The sequence below is a fragment of the Humulus lupulus genome, chromosome 3, assembly GCF_963169125.1.
Source record: "Humulus lupulus chromosome 3, drHumLupu1.1, whole genome shotgun sequence".
NCBI lineage: Eukaryota > Viridiplantae > Streptophyta > Magnoliopsida > Rosales > Cannabaceae > Humulus > Humulus lupulus.
The window spans coordinates 203,342,211-203,363,768 of NC_084795.1; positions in this window are offsets into that span (position 1 = coordinate 203,342,211).

Below are 21,558 nucleotides of genomic sequence, written 5' to 3' on the forward strand. Positions count from 1 at the left end.
GGGAGCACACTTGTCAATTGAATAACAATTATTGCTCGGTATGTTCGCTAGGAAAGAGACTGCTCAGTATGCTCTTCAGGAAACCTGGTATGCCTGGTCAGATGAAGTCAGTTACATCCTCCTCATGCCTAACACTTTACCTAAAAACTCGGTCAAACTCTTGAAGAATAGGACTATAGCTACCCGTGAAAAGGAAGGGATATTTTGCAGCAGTTACAGTGCAAGCGTAACTTCCTGGGTGTTAGGAACAGTATAAATGCAAGTCTTCCACCACGATGGAGGGGGTGTATATTCTTATCCTACCGACCAGCACCAGAAATATACCTACCAGCCTGTTACGGCCACTCAGCAGCGATTTCTGCCATTCTGTATTGTTTTTACACTTAGAATCATACCTGTTTTCATTGGTCATTTTGTTTATACCTTAAAGATCAATACAAATCTAAGAGGAAGTAGGTCATTACCGTTTCTTGGTGCCGAACCTCTATAATTTCTGGTGTCTTTTATCATTCATTGCTCATAGTTATTAGGTTCTTGGCTTATTTATGGTTTATTGATTGTCTGGATGAAAGCTCTCTAATTAATTATTTTAACTCCGCATTAGTTGACCAAAAAACCAGTCAACAAAGGGTATATCAACCAAGCTGAAGTATATCAAGTCAGTCACACCACTATTCCCTTTACACAGCCAGCACCGATTAGAAAAGATATCTCCAAAAGGGACACGGCCAAGTTTTGTCGTTTTCACAACGATTATGGCCATGACACCAAGGAGTGTAACTAGCTCAAGGCTGAGATCTAGTCCCTTATGCGACAAGCACATCTAAGAATGTATGTACAAGAAGGTGGACGTTCTCAGCAGGAGGCTCACGGAAGCAACGAGCAGGCGCCTGTATGCCAACGCTCACCTCCATTACAGCCAGCTCTGGTCACTGGTACATTGTTGACCATTTTTAGAGGACCACACATAACAGATGATAGTGGTAAGGCAAGGGAGAGATAAGCCAGAACCCTACGGCATGATCAAGACATCGAAATGCTGAATGTAGTGGAGCAAACTCCCAAAAAAGCTTGAGCAGAGGAAGAGCAGATAACTTTCACTGAGCTAGATGCTTAGCATGTTCGGTTTCCCCACTCAGATCCTTTGGTCGTAAATGTTCAGATCGGCAACATGATGGTAAGACATATGTTGGTAGATACAGGAAGCTCGATCAATATTTTGTATAAATCTTCACTGGAAAGAATGAAATTATTAGTGCAAGATTTAGAGCCATGCAACCAAACCATCTATGGTTTTTCTGGCGAAGAGCTTGCACCAATAGGGTTGATCAGACTCCCAGTCATAGCAGGAGCTGCATCTGCAAACAGGACATTACTCGCTACTTTCGTAGTAGTTGATTTTCCTTTCGCATATAATGCCGTGATTGGAAGACCTATACTCGTCAGTCTGCGAGTTTTAACTTCAATCTGGAATTTGGCCAAGAAGTTTCTAACTGACGCGAGAGTTGGGTACGTGTTGGGAAACCAGCAAGAAGCCAGAGAATGTTACAATTCCTCAATCACAAAAGCAAGAAGAGGTGGATCGGGGGATAGAGCTGAAAAAAGGTTGTTGGTAGCAAATGAAACACATGCCCATTCAGGTGAACAAATCACCAAATAAGGTGTTGCCCAAAGTGAGGATAGGAACTTAGATCCTCGCTTTGGGGATTTTGAAGAAAACATTGGACCCATGGAGGACCTCAAAGAGGTCCAGTCAGAAGAGAAAGATCTGACCAGGGTTGTGAAAGTCGGTAAAAACTTAGAGACAACAACAAAAAACAAGTTGGTAGAGTTTTTGAAAAAACACCAAGAGGTCTTTGCCTGGTCGCATAAAGATATGATTGGGATAGACCCAGTGGCGATCAGTCATATCTTGAATGTAGACAAAAACTATCCACCTGTACAACAAAAAAGAAGGCTGCTCGACAAAGATAGATCTAAAGCTCTAAAAGAAAAAGTCGAGAAGCTGAAGGAAAATGGATTCATTAGGGTAGCGTTTTATCCATCTTGGGTCTCTAATCCCGTACTAGTTCCCAAGCCAAATGGTAAATGGAGGATGTGCGTGGATTTCACTGACCTTAATAAAGCCTGCCCAAAGGATTGTTTCCCACTTCCAAGAATCGACCAGTTGGTCGATGCTACATCAGGAAATGAAATTTTATCGTTCATGGATGTGTACTCTGGTTATAATCAAATTAGTATGCATCCACCTGTTGAAGATCACATGAGCTTTGTAACAGATACGAGACTTTACTGCTATAAAGTAATGCCCTTCGGTTTGAAAAACGCTGGTGCGACTTACCAGCGACTAGTCAACCATATGTTCAAAGAGTTGATCGGCAATAACATCGAAGTCTATGTCGTCAATATGCTGGTCAAGTCAAGAAAAGCCGAAGAACACATCGAGGACCTACAAGAATGCTTCAACATCTTGAAAAAATATCAGATGAAGTTGAACCCTCTTAAGTGTTCCTTTGGTGTTGGATCAAGGAATTTTTGGGATTCATAGTAAACTCACGAGGAATCAAAGCTAATCTCGAAATTATTCAAGCATTGATGGAGATGCAGTCTCCTGCCAAAGTTAAAGATGTTCAAAGGCTAACCGGAAGAATTGTGGCCCTAAGTAGATTCATATCTAAGTCAACGGACAAGTGTGTTACATTTTTTAATTTACTCAGAGGCAAGAAAAAGTTTGAGTGGACAGAGGAATGCGAACAGGCATTTCAGGCGCTAAAATCCCACATGTGGCAACCACTAATTTTGTCCAAGCCGATCGAAGGAGAAACTTTGTATATCTACTTAGCAATAACAGAGTACGCTGTTGGTGTTGTTTTAATCACAGAGGAAGAAATCATTCAAAAAGAAGTATACTACGTAAGAAAGTGGCTAGTGGGAGGAGAACTACGATATCCACCCATAGAGAAATTGGCTTATTTCTTGATTCTGGCATCTAGAAAGCTACGACCCTACTTTTAGGCTCACCCCATCATAGTACTCACCGACCATCCACTACAGCAAGTATTACAAAAACCAGAAGTCGCTGGTCGGTTATTAAAATGGGCAGTCGAATTAGGGCAGTTCAAAATTTCCTATGCGCAACGAGCAGATATACGGGGACAAGCCCTTGCGGATTTCTTTACGGAAATAACTAGACTCCCTTTCAGTGAACCGATGGTAGAGACCGATAGTCAAAATCAATCCTCTACCTAGAAACTGTTCGTAGACAGATCTACCAACGAGCACAACGCAGTGGCATGGTTGATTTTAATCACACCCAAGGGACATCAGTTTCATTGTATGATCAGATTCAACTTTGCGGCTTCCAACAATGAAGTCGAGTACGAGGCTCTGCTCGCAAGATTAAGACTAGCCAAGGATATGCATATAAAGTCACTAGACGTATATAGTGACTCACAACTAGTAGTTAATCAAATTATTGGAGAATATCAGGCTAAGGGTCTTAAGATGGTGGCTTATTTGAACAAAGCAAAGGACTTACTGACACTGGTTGAGAAGTATACTCTCCAGCAAGTATATCGCGATTAGAATTTAAATTTTGATGCCTTATCCAAGTTAGCAAGTTCTAAAGATGTTGATGCCTTGAGCATAGTACCAGTCGAACATTTGTGGGCTACGAGCATTCAAGTGAAAGAATCCTCACTAATGATACAAACATTAGACACATGGATGATGCCCATCATCAAATATCTCGAACAAGGAGTATTTCCAGCAGAAAGGAACAAGGCGAGGACGCTTCAAAGATAATAAGCTGGGTTTATTTTGGTTGATGGAATCTTTTATAGACGAGGGTGCTCAATGTCTTTACTATGGTGTGTCTCTAGGGAAAAAGCTAAGAGCTTGATGCAAGAAGTGCATGAAGGTTTCTATGGAGATCATGTTGGGGGGCAAAGTTTGTCAAAAAAGATTCTACGACAAGGATATTTCTGGCCTACCATGATCGAGGATTCTATGGAAATTTTTAAAAAGTGTTATAAGTTCCAAATATTCTCCAAGATACCACGAGCAGCCCCAAATGAGCTCAAACAGATGCAAAGCCCATGGCCATTCGCAGTTTGGGTGATTGATCTGATCGGATCTTTGCCTATAGGGAAAGGAAATGTCAAGTATGTAGTAGTTGTTGTTGACTACTTTACTAAGTGGGTCAAAGCTGAGCCACTCACAACATTCACGACCAAGAAAGTATTGGATTTTTTCGTCAAAAATATTATATGTCGGTATGGGTTACTGAGGAAAATTGGCTCGGATAATGGCACACAATTTGACAGTGATCTTTTCACTGACTTCTATGAACAACATGGTATTACAAAGAGTTTTTCCTCAGTTGCTCATCCACAAGCTAACGAACAGGTTGAAGTCGTTAACAAAACTCTAAAGGACACACTGAAGAAAAGGCTCGAAGAAGCAAAGGGCGCATGGCCAATTGCCAGAAGTACTGTGGTCGTATAGAATATCTCACCAAACAACAACAGGCCATATTCCATTTTCCTTGGCCTATGGATATGAGGCCATGTTGCCTGTTGAGTTAGATCCCCCATCACATAGAAGGCTAACATACGACCAAAGCACAAATAACCAGTTATTAATGGAGTGTTTGGACTTGGTTAACGAAAGGCGCGAGCATGCTAAACTTCGAGTTGCATCTTACCAACAATAGGTCGCTCGATATTTCAACTCTAAAGTACACGAAAGAAAGTTTGATGTGGGAGATTTAGTACTTAGAAGAGTTTTCTCAACAATCGTGACCAACTTGTTGGAGTAGTTGGACCAAACTGGGAAAGTCCCTATCAAATTGAAGATATCCTTCAACCAGGCACACATATAATTTGCTCGCTTAAATGGAGATCTTGTTCCTCGCTATTGGAATGGAGAACACCTGCACAAGTAATATCAATAAACAATTCTTTTTAAAGAGTTGGCTTGTACTAATTTTACTTTTTACAAGTTTATGAACAAGGGCTGGTCACTAATTTTACTAAGCCACTCGTATTTATTACAAGTATTTTCACATTTACATGTGTGTTTTGCTATATTATCATTAATTGTTGATAAAATACTCGAGTAGTAATGTTCGAACACGACTTGGTCATGGAAAGTGACCGAGAACCTTTAGCTCCTCGATAACTTGGGGGGCATATAAGATACTAAGCAAGCAAAGCATATCAACAGGCATATGTAAACACACGAGCAACTTAAAGGAAAGCATATTATGACACTTAGAGAATTTTCTAAATGTTTAGTTAATTTTGTGAAATCTTAATAAAGTGTTATGCTAAGTTTGGTCATATGAGCAGATGTTATAATAGCAATGAGTATATTATAATATCACAACTAAATTTCTTTACACCAAAAGCAACTGTTGCTCGGATGTAATTAAAATAATTAAAAGGAAAAAGCTGCCTTAGGCAGTAAAATTGTCTTAACATTACGAACTATTGTTCGTATGTTCTAGTTAGATAAAAAAATTATTATTGTGAAATTGGAGGTGGGTCTTGCTGAGACTGTTGGTCGACTGATGTTCAAGCATCTTCTTCAGCACCTTTGATGCCTGTCTCCAGAGAGATTTCAGGAGAGTCTGAGGCATTCTAACCATTCCTTTCCTCTTCTTGGTGAGCAGCGCACTTTGCGAGTTCGACCTGCCTCATTTGCTCGGGAAGGTAGTCGAAATTTTCCTCTGGGTTGTTTTTTCAGAACAGGTAGAAGTAGTTAAAGGTGACTCCTCTGAACCTCTCCAGGTTTTGGGAATTGGTTTCCTCGAGTAGCTTGACTCATTCCTCCAGTCCAATAGCCTCCTTCATACTGGCCACCAGATCTTCTTGAAGTTTGGCTGCTTCCTTGAAGTTATTCTCCAAAGCTTCCTTGAACTTCTCCTTGGCAGCAATTGATTTGGCTAGTTCTTCCTGGGTCCTCTTTAGCTCTTCGGATAAACTAGTGACTTTGCCTTCAGCTGCCTTAATCTCCTCGGCATGTATGGCGTCGATCTCCTCAGTGCGATGCCATCCATTGCTCATGGTTAGGATACCCTGCGAACAAGGAAAAAATGAAGTTGTTAGAGACAATTAGGGGAAATGTTGTTAGACTAAAACATAATATAGAAGAAACTTATGCTGAGGAATTCAGTAATCCTGCGACTAAGGACCTTGTTGTGCTTTAGTGGGGGAAGATTGGCGAAGGCTTCCCGGCTGCGACGGTGCTTGGATAATTTTTGCAGCTTTTTGTAAGTAGAATTAACGGCATTGTTTAGTAGATTAGCGGTGAAATATCTTCCTGCCTACTCGGAGGGAGGGGTACTACAAGGAGGAGGAGGAGGCTGTAGTTCTAGATGGAGCAGGAGCCAGAGGGTCTTCTGGTCGAGTCCTTTTTCTGGAAGGCTCACCACTACTCTCCTTGGGGTGTTTTCTGCTTGAATTTTTCCTGCTCGAAGGAGCGTCTACAGAGGCGTACATATCAAAAGCATCGTAAGATTGCACGACTGTAAAACAAAAACAAATGATCACATATGTTAAGAAATAGTTTGGAGCAATAATGGAATAATGTAAAGAGAAATTCTAAGTAGTATACCCAAACTATTATTACTGGTCGTTATATTATCTAAAGAACTACTGCTACACTCATTATCTGCCTCGAAGAAGTCCAAGAAAAAATTATTGGTTGTAAATTTAAAGTTTCCATCCCTGTCAAATAAATGACAAGGGATGGACAATTTATCTAGAAGAGAGAAGTCTATACCGTTCACATCTGAGGATTTGAGTATAGGACTGGTGTATTCTGGTAGTTTTTGTTTTCCCCTCCCATGATGAGCAGGAGTATTGGCAGTTCAAGGGTTGGTGGTTGGCTCTTGAATGATCACTCCCGTTGGTCGTCGTCTCTGGGGTTGTGACACATATTGCTACTGCTCGGGGATTTCTTGTCCTTTCGTGCCCTCTCTAGTGGCACTCCCTGTAGTGAATTCCCTTACTTCATGATGAGGTTCCAAAAGGCCGACCAGCCTTAAATTGCTTTCTGTGGCCAGATCCTTGATGTTTTTTTCTATATTGGTCATGCTAGCCAAGGCGGCGGCTCATAACTCCATCTCTGGACTAGGGTTTGGTTGGTACCATGGACCTAGATGTAGCACAAGATGACTAAGGACAAGAAAAGACAAAAAATAGCTAGAAGACTCGATCAGAGGTTAGAAAGTTTACCTCCTCGTGTGAAGGCTAGGTTATCGGCAACTAGGTTGGTCGTAAGGAAGTACTCTTCGAAGTACTTTCCTACGTTGGACTTGTGAGTAACATCACTCAGGAATGTACGGGCAGATTTTTGGTCGCAAAGGAAAAACCCTGTATTGTTTTCATTGGGGTTGGATTTGAGATCGAACAGATAGTTGATCTCGTGCGAAGTTGGCACAGGCCATTTTTTGTGATCATATATGATATAGAGTGCTAAAAATACTTTATATTCGTTGAGTGTTATTTGTAAAGGGGCGGCCTTGAAATAATTGGCCACCCCTTGGAAAAAGTCATGCAAGGGAAGATTGCCCCTACCTCTATATGATAACTCATGTAGCGTCGCAAATTTGCTAATAAGGCTTAGGGCTTTGATTAGCGTGCCTAGAGGGAAATAAGAGATTTATTATATTAATATGTGAATTTGATGAGTATGTGAATAGAACTGCATGTTTAGGTGAATTAAATATGCATGTAGGCCCCATTTGGTTATTAAGGGCATGTTTGCAATTTTAGCCCGCTTGTAGGCCATAAATGCAATATTTGTGAATATTGTGATATTTACCACGTGTGAGTGGTGATATATTTGAAATGCACGATCTGAGACAGTCCTAGGGAGCGGTTTAGCTAGGAAGTCACAACGGGACTCGATACCTGACTTGGGGCGTGTCAAGGGGTATTTCAGGTATTAGACATTTTACAGGGTTATGAAATAAATATTTGCAGGTATATTTGAAGTTAGAACGTCTAGGAGGGAATATCGGGGAAATTTACCATCTTGTCATCGGGGACGGTTTTGGTACCCCGAGCCTTGGAGGTAACTTAAGTGACTGAGGCTAAGTAAGACAAAGCAGAGAGACACTTAGAATTTTCCCAAACCGACCCTATCTCCCTATCACTCAGTTTCTTTCTCTTTGGGAGCTTGAAGGATGAAGAAAGTTCTAGGAGAATTAAGCTAGGAATTCAGAAATCTAAGGCTTGGATTGTGGGAGTAAGCTTGGGAAGTTGAAGAGCAAGTATGGCCTGAATTCATCCTTGAGGTAAGAAGCCTAGCATTAAATTATTAGATTTTATGATGAGTTTTGTTAGAATTGTAAGTTTATGCATGTAAGTTGAATGGTGGATCACTCTTGGTTATTTGGGTGAGTTTTGGGATTAGTTTCTTGTTAGGTTTTGCTGCTGGGACCACTCTTGGTTATTTGGGTGATGATTAAATTGAGTTGTGGGATTGATTGTGGGTTAATTTGGTTGGGTTTTGGTTATTAAAATGGGGTATTTCTGGATTCGAAGGGGGTCGGACCGCGGCTCTGTTCTTGGTGAGTCGCGGCCCTCTAGAACAGACGGGAGGCCAAAATGAAGGGCAGGCCGCGGCGCCCCTTTGGTTGGGCCGCGGCATGCATCTGCAGAAAGGGGAGGCTAAGCCTCTGTTTGAGGCAGGCCGCGACACAAGGCCTTGGGGCCGCAGCTCTTAGGGGGGTTTTTGGACCCCGAGGAGGTTTTTGGTTCATGAATCTAGAAACTAAGGCTCGGGATGGATTTTATCACCTTGATTGATAGAATTCAAGGTTCTGGGGATTAGAATTTCATTCCAACATTATTTAATGAATTAGAACTTGATGGATTGATATTGTTGATACGTTGTGACTAGGTTTTTAGCAAGACTCAGACAAGGGGACTGTGCTCAGGAAATCGGTGCTCATAAATCTTGGGACACAGGTATGAAAAATGTTGTACCCGTAGAGCAGGGCGTGGCCCTATAGTTTGTATTGCATGGCATGGCCCTATGTGATTGTGTTGTAGGGTGTAGCCTTATTGTTTACATTTGTATTTGCTTAGGTATTTTTTGATTGTATGCTATGTATTGCATATCTGTGAATGAACAGCAAGGGCCGGGAACAGCGTTAAGCACGTGCAATGCGAGGCTGAGTACGGCAAAGGCCAGGAGTGGCATTAAGCACACGGAGTGCAAGTCACTAGGGTGAGACCCTTCTCGAATGCCTGAGTCATCCTCACGTTATAGACCGCGAACCCAGGGTCTGGTAAAGTGCCTGCGATGGCATGGCCGCTATGTGTTTAGCTTTTTGGCTGCCATATTATATGCTAACTGATAGCTATGCGTATGTTAATTGTTTGTGTTGAGTGTTCTTCCTGGGCTTCGGCTCACGGTTGCTCTATGGTGCAGGTAAGAGCAAGGGAAAGGTCGACCAACCATGAGTATGGAGAGTATGAAGCTGCGTGTACATGTCCAGGGGAATTTTTGGGAGATGTTATGTCTTAACCCAAATTTTTTCGTTTAGTCGACTTTAATCATATTTTGAGTTGTAAATTTTCTAAATAGTATTTTGGGATCCCAAATGTATAACGCTTTATAATTTCAATGAATGGTTAGATTTTCAAAATTACATGACCTTTATTATTGTTTAGCTACACTTTTAAACTAAAACATCGATTAGCGAGTTAATTGCACGTTTAAAACTCACTTAGTAATGACTCTAGGGAAGTAGGACATTACAACTTGGTATCAGAGCGAGCCAAGGTTTATGGTTCCTTGAGATTGGTCGAACATGTATGCTCTCTTTCAGTGACAAGCTCGACTCAGGGTTGGTTGGTAATGATTGAATTCTTGATTATGTGCTTGAGTGCTCTATTTGCCTGATTATTTTATACAGAGCATGATCAATGAGTTAACATATGCATGATTTTAGGGCATGGCCCCCTTGAGTGTTGTATGTTATTTGTGTTATGTGGACTGTTATTTATGGTTGGTTGATGTGAATTGGGAGGTGGTTTTGGATGTTGTTATCGTGCCTGATGAGCGGCATCGTTAATTGCAGGCATATTGTTGAGATGCCTCAACAATCAACTAGACTCCGCAGCAATAGGGCCGAGGATGATAACCAGAGTCAGGATCCTCCACCTGCCCCACATAATTGGCAAAAGTTGTTTGCTAACATGGAAGCCAGACTGCACCGAACAGAAGAAGAGCTTCGACAGCTGAGGCAACATGGCCCTCCTCAGGGCATTGGGTTGCAGGTTCAACAGGCTGTGGCGCCAATGCCAGTTAAGCCTATTATGGAGAATAGGTGGGAACCTTTGTATAAGAGGTTCAAGAAGCAACATCCTCCCACCTTCGAGGGTGGACCAGACCCACACTGCGGGCCAGCAACATCCTCCATCCTTGATTTCATGAGGGTGGAAAGGAACGAGAGGGTAGCTTGTGCTAGCTACATGTTCGGAGAGTATGTCCGCATCTTGTGGGATGTAGTGACACTAAGAATAAATGTTGCAGTTATGACTTAGGAAGAGTTTAGAAACATCTTTAATGAGAAGTATTACAGTGTTGCAATCCGAGCTGCAAAGGTTGATGAGTTTACCAATCTGACATAGAACCGGATGACGGTTACAGAGTATGCCTTGAGATTTTACCGATTGGCGAAGTTATCACCGGATTTGGTGCCGACTGATGCGACACGAAAGGATCAGTTCATGCGGCGGTTGAATGTCATGATCGCCCTTGATGTTAAGATAACTTTCGACCCGGGGACTACCACATATGCTCAGGTATTGGACAAGGCCCTTACATCTGAGGGGGCTGAGGATCAGAAATGGAGAGATGGTGTTTCTAGGCGCAATGCCAAGAGGACGGTGCCTCCTTTCACTGGATCTAGTCGGGGTAGTGGCCTAAGTGAGCAGAAGAGAAAGGCCCCAGATTCTTTCATTCCTCCTAGCTCGGATAGGAGGGTATGGGGTGCTTTCAGTGGCCGTCAGGGCGAGGGTGACAACTGGAGTATTTTCCCAGTGTGTCCACGGTGCAGACAACAACATCAGGGAGAGTGCAGGATCAGGGCCTGCTTTATTTGTGGGAGTGTCAACGATTTGAAGAAGGACTGCCCACAAGCCAGGAAAGAGGAGCCGAAGCAGAGCGGCAGTCTCGCTCCTGCCAGAGTATTCACCTTAACCCAGATTGAGGCTAAGGCTAGCCCCTCGGTCGTGATAGGTCAAATTTCTAGTGCCGGTTCTTCTTTTATTGCATTGATTGATTTAGGGGCTACTCATTCATTTGTGTTTGCTAGAGTGATAGACCAGCTGTGTAGACCTAGTGAGTTGTATGCTAGGGGATTTCAAACTTGGTTGCTGTCTGGGGAGCTGGTAGTCTCTAGGAAATGTATTAGAGCATTGCCAGTAGAGATAGATGGTAGAGAGTTTGTTGTTGATCTGATTGAGTTAGCATGGATGACTTCGATATGATTCTAGGGATGGATTGGCTATCGAAGTATGGGATGACGATTGCAGGATCGTGAGTTTTGAACCAGAAGGGGAGGTACCCTTTCTGTTTGCGGGGACAGTTAGTGGACTGCGAGTACCTATGATCTCAACACTGAAGACTAGAGACCTGATGTGGGTAGGTTGCATAGGATTCCTAGCGAACATTGTAACTACTTCTAGAGTTGTGCCAGTTGGACCGAGTAAGACTAGATTGGTATGTGAGTTCCAAGATTGATTTCTAGCAGACTTTCCAGTGTTGCTGCCACGACGGGAGATCGAGTTTGTTATAGAGTTGGCACCAAGGACGAAGCAAGTAGCTAGGACACCTTATAGAATGGCTCCGATAGAGTTGAAGGAATTGAAGATTTAGTTGTAGGAGTTATTGGATTTGGGGTTCATCAAACCGATTTTCTCGCCATGGGCTGCTCCAGTGTTGTTCATCAAGAAGAATGGATGGATCTCTTAGGATGTGTATTGACTATAGGGAGCTGAACAAGTTGACCATTAAGAACAAGTACCGATTACCTAGGATCGACGACTTGTTTTAGCAGTTACAAGGGAAGACACTGTTCTCTAAGGATTAAAGAGGAGGACATACCAAAGACCACTTTCCGCACGAGGTATGGATACTATGAATTCCTAGTTATGTACTTTGGATTAACCAATGCCCTAGTAGCTTTTATGGACATGATGAATAGGGTTTTCAAGGACCATTTGGACAAGTTCATGATTGTGTTTATTGACGACATACTAGTGTACTCTCAGTCAGAGGAAGAGCATGAACAACATTTACGCCTAGTATTGCAACGGTTGAGAGAGGAGAGGTTATATGCTAAGTTCAGCAAGTGCAAGTTTGGCTACTGCAAGTCACATTTCTGGGTCATATTATCAGTAAGGAGGGGATTCTGGTTGACCCAAGTAAGATTGAGGCAGTGAGGGATTGGCCTAGACCGAGCAGTGTCCCGGAAGTTAGGAGTTTCTGGGATTAGCGGGGTATTATAGGCGGTTCGTTGAGGGGTTCTTTAGGATAACCACACCATTGACTGAATTGACGAGAAAGAATACTAAGTATGTGTGGACAAACAAGTGTGAGAACAGTTTCAAGGAATTGAAGCAGCGACTGATCACCGCCCCAATATTGAGTCTGTCGTGAGACAACAAGAAGTTTGTGGTTTATTATGATGCTTCCAGATAGGGTTTAGGATGTGTGCTGATGCAATCTGGAAAGGTGATAGCCTACGCATCGAGGCAGCTAAAGGAGTACGAGCAGAGATATCCCACGCATGATCTGGAGTTGGCAGTGGTGGTATTTGCACTTAAAGTGTGAAATATACACCGACCATAAGAGTTTGAAGTACTTCTTTTGTAACGCCCTGGATAGCCAAGACCGTTACACTGTGTGTTTATAAAGGTGCAAGACTTGCTAATCAAGTCATTTAATTCAAAACGTGTTATCGAAACTATAATTGAACTAGGGTTCAAAGATTTTGGTCTCAAGAGCTGCAGTTCTTATAAATAAACACTTTCTTTTTACATGGGCTCCCAAAAGTAAGAAGTTAAAGATTGTTAACAAAAGATGCAAGATTTAAGTATAGAGATTAGCCACTCTAAGGCAAAACAGACAGTTAAGCATTTCTCGTCCTGTTCAATTCCTCGGCCGTGGCGGCCGAACAACTGACTATGTTCAGCCCTGCAGCTCTCCATCTCAAGGGTGGTCCAACTTGCCTGTGCCTTTACCTGCACCACGTAGCACCCGTGAGCCAAGGCCCAGCAAGAAAACACAATAGCAGAGCATAATCATTCAACAGACAATCAGATAACTCATACCGCATAAGCATGTACTCAACAGTCTATGCATTCATGTTATTCAAGTATTCAGCATACCAAGTATATCACTCCATATCAACAGTCAATTCACACATGATAACTAGGGTTAACGCCCTTAGGCCGTACCCCTATTTATCCCACTGACTCCGGCCCGCTTAAACCGAGCTGAGTGAATATTAAGCTGTCCTCAGCTACCAATGGCTGAGCCGCGCCCTATGCACAAGTATAATTTACGTCACCCTTAGGCCATTTATCAGATGTCCCATGGCATAGTACCATCTATGACGTCATACAGATATAGGGAGCTCTTAGTCCAATCACAAACACATAACCGGGTATAGTTTTCTTACCTTTAAATTTGCTAGCTTTGTTCAATTTGATCCTCAAGCACGATCCCATCCGAGTCTTAGCGTTCACCTAGTCACAGCCATAGATCAAAATCATCACTAAACCTCAAGTCCAAGACCTAGCCTCGGGACCAATCCCGAGCCCTTGGGAAGCCCTAATTCCACCAAACGGGGTGGTGGAATCAAACCCCGAACCCTCGGGCCAAAACCCATGAAAATAACCCAAAAACCCATTTCTGGAAATAGGGTAGCACTACAACGCTCTAAGGAGGGTGCTACAGCTCTACAAACAGAGCCTTAAAACGCCCCAGAACACATGCCCTAGCGCTACAGCGCCCAATGACTAGTGTTGTAGCGCAATTCACAGCATAGCAAACCCTGCATTTTCCTCCTTCAATTTTCCTCGAGCCAAACCTTACCAAAACTCTTCCAAAGTTCAACCAAACATAAAAACAAGCCTACCAACATCCTCCACTTACCTCAAGCATCCCAACCACACATAACTCAATCACATGCACTCCAAATAACAAAATTCACCATGGCTGAACCTAAAGCTCAAAACCATAGAAATCACAATGCTTAAATCTAAATTTCTTACCTTTGATGGATGAGCTTAGCCTAGGTTGTCTCCCACTCTTTCTTAGCCTTCTCCTCCTCAAATCTCCAGCCTCAACTCCCTAGAATTCCCACAGAACTTTTCTTAGAAAAACCAGCTCAACACCAACACCAGGAACTGAATATTAACCTCAAAATCTTACCTCATATAATGAGCAACCTCAGTTAGTTTCCCCAACCTGATCAAGTCCTCAAGGGTATAGTCTTAGCCTTATGCTCCTTTGGATTCTAGCCTCAAATCTCCAGAAGAAAATGATGAAGAAGTTCCGAACTGTTCTTGGAAATTACCCTGTTTTTCATTCCCTTTTCCTTCTCTTCTTTCTTTTCTTTCTCTCCTTCAGACTTCCAGCCCTTTCTACACAATCCGCTAAGGCATAAAGCCTGATAATACTTATCCCTTATAAGCCAAATGACCAATTTGCCCTCCCCTTTATCCCTAAGCCTTTAGATCAACCTAGGGGCATTTTTGTCATTTCACCCAATTCCCGCTATTTCCTCGAATGTCTCTAATATTTACCGCTTACTTCCCGACACCTAACTAATCACCAATTATATTCCTCAATATCAAAATAGACTCCAATATATTTTCTAAATTCTCATAAATACCCCCAGGCTCGCCCCGAGTCGGGTATAAATCCCCGATGTGACCTTTTCGCTAAACCGCTCAGTAGGATCGTCTCGAGTCACAGATTACAAATATATCCACATAATAATGTGGTCTTGACAATTTATCCACATATATATACAGTTATACCCTCGACGGGCCAAAATTACGATTATGCCCTTCTAACCTAATTAGGGCCTACATGCATACTAATACACATAGTCATGCATCTAAAATATTCAAATAATCATATAACATGCTTTTAATCATTAAATCACATGTAATCCAATTATTCCCTTCAGAACACTAATCAAGGCCCTTAAGCCTTATTAGCAAATTTTGGGCGTTACATCTTTACTCAGAAGGATCTGAATATGCGCCAGAGACGGTGGCTGGAAATGGTAAAGGATTATGATTGTAATATCCTATACAATCTTGGGAAGGCTAATGTATTGGTCGATCCATTGAGTTGGAAGGGCTGAGGACAATGGTTCAGTTTGAGGCAGAAATCTGATAAGTTAGCTAAGGAGATGACTAGAGCGGGTATAGAGTTGGTGGTTGGTCGGTTAGCCAACATCACTCTTTAGTCTACACTCCTTCAGAGGATCAAGGAAGCGCGGGGAGACGATCCCCAGTTGAGAGGGCACAAAGAAAGTGTCTTAGTCGGAGCGTCTAGGGACTTCTCTATTTCGGAGATGGGGCTACTGAAGTACAAGGGTCGAATTTGTGTTCCGATGGATTCTAATATCCAACGAGAGATCTTGGATGAATCTCATACTACTACCTATTCTTTACATCCACGTACGACAAAGATGTACCAAGATTTGAGAACCTTGTATTGGTGGTCGGGAATAAAGAGGGACGTGGTGGACTATGTGGCTAAGTGCTTAACTTGTCAGCATGTAAAGGCTTAATATCAGAGGCCAGTAGGGTTATTGCAGCCTCTAGGGATTCAAAGTGGAAGTGGGAGGATATCACCATGGACTTTGTGGTTGGTTTGCCGAAGATCATGGGACAACTTGATTCAGTGCGGGTGATTGTGGATAGGTATACCAAGTCTGCTCACTTTTTGCCTGTTAGAACGACTTCTACTGTGGAGCAGTATGCTGAATTGTATGTGGAGGAAATTGTTCGACTCCATGGGGCTTCGAGGTCGATAGTATCCGTCAGGGACCCCACCTTCACCTCCAAGTTTTGGGAGAGCTTGCAGAAGGCTATGGGCACGCAGTTGTGGTTTGGTATCGCTTATTATCCTTAGATGGATGGATAGTCTGAGATGACGATTCAGATATTGGAGGATATGCTACGAGCCTGTATACTGGATTTTGGGGGATCTTGGAGTAAGTATCTCCCTTTGATTGAGTTTTCATACAATAAAAGTTATCAGGTGACTATCGAAGTGGCTCCGTATGAGATGCTATATGGGAGGGAGTGCAGATCGCCTATCCATTGGGATGAGACAGGTGAGAGGACATACTTGGATCCTGAGATGGTTCAGACGACCAATTAGGCAATCAAAAATATTAGAGCTCAAATGCTCGCCTCCCGGAGTCGCCAGAAGAGTTACTCGGACCTGAAACGCAGGAGCGTAGAGTTTCAAGTCGGTGACCATGTGTTTCTCAGAGCTTTTCCCTTGAGCGGAGTGAAACAGTTTGGTGTGTAGGGCAAGCTGAGCCCTAGGTTTGTTGGCCCCTTTGAGATTTTGGAATGGGTTGGAAAGGTAGCTTACAGATTGGTGATGCCTCCAGCTCTATCAGGGGTTCATGATGTTTTTCACGTGTCCATACTTCAGAAGTATGTATCAGATTCTACGCCTGCACCAGGATTTATCATATGAAGATAAATCAAATCAAATTCTTGACTAGAAGGACAAAGTCTTGCCGAGCAAGACCATCGCCTTGGTGAAAGTGCTATGGAGGAACAGCAAGGTTGAGGAGGCGATGTGGGAACTTGAGTCAGATATGCGAGAGCGGTATCCCGAGTTATTCATGTAATTTCGAGGACAAAATTTCTGTAAGGAGGGGATAGTTGTAGCGTCCCAAATTTGCTAATAAGGCTTAGGGCCTTAATTAGTGTGCCTGGAGGGCAATAAGTGATTTATTATATTAATATGCATGTGAATAGATGAGCATGTGAATAGAAATGCATGTTTAGGTGAATTAAATATGCATGTGGGCCCCATTTGGTTATTAGGGGCATGTTTGCAATTTTAGCCCACTGTGGGCCATAAGTGAAATATTTTTGAATACTTTGATCTTTACCATGTGTGAGTGGTGATACAATTGAGATGCACGATTTGAGACAGTCCTATGGACCGGTTTAGCTAGGAAGTCATAATGGGACCCGATACCCGACTCGGGTCGTGTTAGGGGTATTTCGGGTATTAGACATTTTACTGGGTTATCGGGTTATGAAAATAAATATTTCGAGATACATTTGAAATTATAACTTTTAGGAGGGAATATTGGGGAAATTTTCCATTTTTCCCTCGTGGACGTTTTTCGTACCCCGAGCCTTTGAGTTAACGTAAGATAAAGCAGAGAAACACTTAGAATTTCCCCAAACCGACCATATCTCCCTCTCACTCAGTTTCTCTCTCTTTGGGAGCTTGAAGGCTGAAGAAAGCTCTAGGGGAATTAAGCTACGAATTCAGAAATCTAAGGCTTGGATTATGGGAGGAGTAAGCTTGGGAAGTTGAAGAGCAAGTGTGGCCTGAATTCATCCTTGAGGTAAGAAGCCTAGCATTAAATTATATGAGTTTATGCTGAGTTTTGTTAGAATTGTAAGTTTATGCATGTAAACTGAATGGTGGATTAGTCTTGGTTATTTGGGTAAGTTTTAGGATTAGTTTTTTGTTAGGTTTTGCTGTTGGGACCTTTCTAGAACTACAGTGATGATTAAATTGAGTTTTGGAATTGATTGTGGGTTAAATTGGCTGGGTTTTGGTTGTTAAAATGGGCGATTTTTTGGGTTTGAAGGGGGTCGGGTTGCAACTCTGTTCTCGGTAAGCCACGGCCCTTTAGAACAGCGGGGAGGCCAAAATGAAGGGCGAGTCGCGGTGCCCCTTTGGTTGGGCCAGGGCGCGCGTCTGTAGAAAGGGGAGGTTGAGCCTCTGGTTGAGTCGGGTTGCGGCACAAGGCCTTGGGGCCGCAACACTTAGGGGGGTTTTTGGACCCCGAGGAGGTTTTTGGCTCGAGAATCCAAAAACTAAGGATCGGGATGGATTTTATCACCTGGATTGATAGAATTCAAGGTTCCGGGGATTAGAATTTCATTCCAAAGTTATTTAATGGATTAGAACAAGGTGGATAGATGCTGTTTATACATTATGACTAGGTTTTCAGCGAGACTCGGACTAAGGGACTGTGCTCAGGATATCGGTGCTTAGAAAACTTGGGACACAGGTAAGAAAAATGTTGTACTCGTAGAGTAGGGCGTGGCCCTATAGTTTGTATTGCAGGTCATGGCCCTATGTGATTGTATTGCAGGGCCTAGCCCTATTGTTTATGTTTGTATTTGTTTAAGTATTTGTTGATTATATGCTATGTATTACATATCTGTGATTTAACGGGAAAGGCCGGGAACAGCAAAGGTCGGGAACGGCAGGAAGCCGAGTACAGCAAGGGGCCAGGAACGGGGTTAAGCACGTGGAGTACGAGGCCGAGTACAACAAGGGCAGAGAGCATCGTTAATCATGCGGAGTGCAAGTCGCTAGGGTGAGACCCTTTGTAACGCCCTACTACCTTAGAGCCGTTACTAAGTGAGTTTAAAACACAACTGTGCAACTAACTGACTCTACGAGGTTTTCAAAGACTAAAAGTGTGACTAATCGGAAGTTAAGGCTGTAATCTTTGAAAATACTTAGTTTCATTGAAAACTTTAAGTACCAACATCTGGGATCCAAAAAATAAGGTTTACAAAATACTTACAACTCAAAAATAGATTTACACTTGATTGACTATCAAAAGAATAAGTTAATACAGCCATATTCAAAATGCCCCCAACCAAAGCAGTCGGGCAGGCCGAACATGTACGCGCCGCCCCCACGCTCTCCATACTCATGACTGGTTGACTGACCCCTTGCTTTTACCTGCAACACAGAGCACCCGTGAGCCGAAGCCCAGCAAGAAATCTCATACAGTAAATAACATATGCATATATCATATCAGCATATAATCTATTGATAAACAGGAAAACCATCAGAATGAACAAACACGGCCATGCCGCCCTAGAGGCCTAACCCAAGCCTGGGGTCTCGATCCTTACCGTAAGGATAACCCATGTATCCATTGGGTCCCATCCTGACTATAAGCATCCCATGTGCTAGGTGTTACTTCCGGCCCCACGGCCGTTCTCAGCCTTCGCCGCTCTCGGCCTTAGCCGTTCATTTCATTATAATCACACATATAGTACATCTCGAAATAATCTTTCAATGATATGATAATTCATTTAAGGTTATACATTAGCACATAATACAATCTAGGGCCATTTATAACCTCTTCTATCAATCTAGGGCTAAGGTTATACTGTTGAAGGTAAGAACTCGTCAACGATTGATGGTTAGAAAACTTCAATCTCTATCCTATAGGAAGCTATGAGTTAGATGGAAAGAACTCTAAACAACAGGAGAAAACTCAGGCAAGCATGAGAACCAGAAGCATATATTTCATAAGTCTCGTTTTTACATTCAGTTTTCTCCTGTTTTTTAGAGTTCTTTCCATCTAACTCATAGCTTCCTATAGGATAGAGATTGAAGTTTTCTAACCATCAATCGTTGACGAGTTCTTACCGTCAACAGTTTGGCGCCGTCTGTGGGAACGTAAGCACCAAGCTACTGTTCTGCCATTACTTCCGGCAAGGAAAAATGCCGAGACGTTCGAAGCGTCTCAAGGAGCCTCGAGAGGTGGAGGTCCACCTTACCGGAGTCCAGCTGAAGGCCTCCATGAAGGATCCACCTCCACCCCGAGACATAGACCCCCCAAGGGACCCTGAGGTTCACCAGAATGACAAGGAGGCCTCGTCTCCGGCCATCCCGCCCGGTGAAAATCCTCCAAGGACGACTACTGCACCACCCGGGAACGCCAACGAGTTCCCTCCTCCCAAACCACCGAAGGTACCGAACTCCGGCCGGCAAGACCCGGGCCCCTCAACGCACAGACGCGATAAACAACCCCGGGTCCATTCCGTGAGCTCAAGTTCTAAATCTCGTTTCTATGAAGAGGAGATTCGTGAACTGCACCGTAAAAACCAAAGACTGGAGACTACCCTAGAGAACATGCAGGAGGTGCTGAATGGCCTGTTGCAAGGTAAGTCGAACATGACCCTGCCCAAGAGGAAAGAGAAGGGTCAGGAAACCACTATCCCAGTAGACGACGGAAGGACCAGACACTCCACCAGTAACACCCCCAGGGAAAAGCCACAAGAGCATCCTAGACCATCGAGGCCACCCCAGGAGCCAAAGCAAGGGAACAATGGTGGCTCTCGCAACGACGTCGAGGTCACCTCAAAGAGGACGCCCTCAGACCTACGAGAGGAGCTCAACAAGAAGAGGGCGAATAAGAGAACTACCCCTCCTACTGTCCCCCGGGACGGCAAAGGAAAGGAAGATGTCAACCCGTCCATGTTGAGGGACTCCCTGAAGAAGAGGAGGCAAGACCTCGATACGGAGATGAAGAGCCTGCGGAGTAAGATTGTCACCGTGTCTGGAGGGCAGAGCCTTGAGGAAGAGTTCGACTATGAATCGCCTTTCACCAAAGAGATCCAAGCCATTCGACTCCCAGCCAACTTCAAGGAGCCTCATATGACCCCGTATGAAGGAAGCACCGACCCCAAGTACCATCTAGACGCATTCAATGACTTAATGAAGCTGAGGGGGATAAGTAGCGGGGCTAGATGCCACTGTTTCGCAGTCACGTTGAAAGGGCCCGCATACAAATGGTTTAAGAGACTTCGACCGGGGTCCGTCAGGTCTTGGCAACAATTTTCAGACGAATTTCTCCAGCAGCATCATGCCGTGCGTGATTATACAATGCCAGGGACTAGCCTAGCCAATGTAAAACAGGGCGAAAATGAGAGCCTAAAAAACTATATCCATAGGTTCAATATGGAAGCAGCCAAAGTGGGGAGCCTGACCCGCAGAGAGTTAAAAATGGCCATCACCGCCGGGGTGCTTCCGGGAAGCAAGTTGTGTGATAATATGCTCAAGAGGGAAGTCACAGATCTAGATGACTTCTACGAGAGAGCACAGAAGTATATTCGTGTAGAGGACGGTCACGCGAACTTAAAGGCGGGAATGGTCGAGTCCCCTGCACAGCCCCCAACCAATGAAGGGTCGAATGGTGCGAAGAAGAAGAGGGCATACGAAGGATCGAGGGATGATCAACATAGAAAACCCAAGCGGGGAAGCGACCATAGGCAAACGGCTTATACTTTCTATACGGACCTGACGGATACAAGGGAGCATATCTACATCACCAACGAGAAGCGGGTTCCCTTCAAGAAGCCTCCACCAATGAGGAAGGATCGGTCCCAGAGGGATCCCAATAGGTACTGCCAATACCACAAGGATATTGGTCACACCACAGCAGAATGTATCCACCTGAAAGAAGAAATTGAGGAACTCATCCGCAGGGGG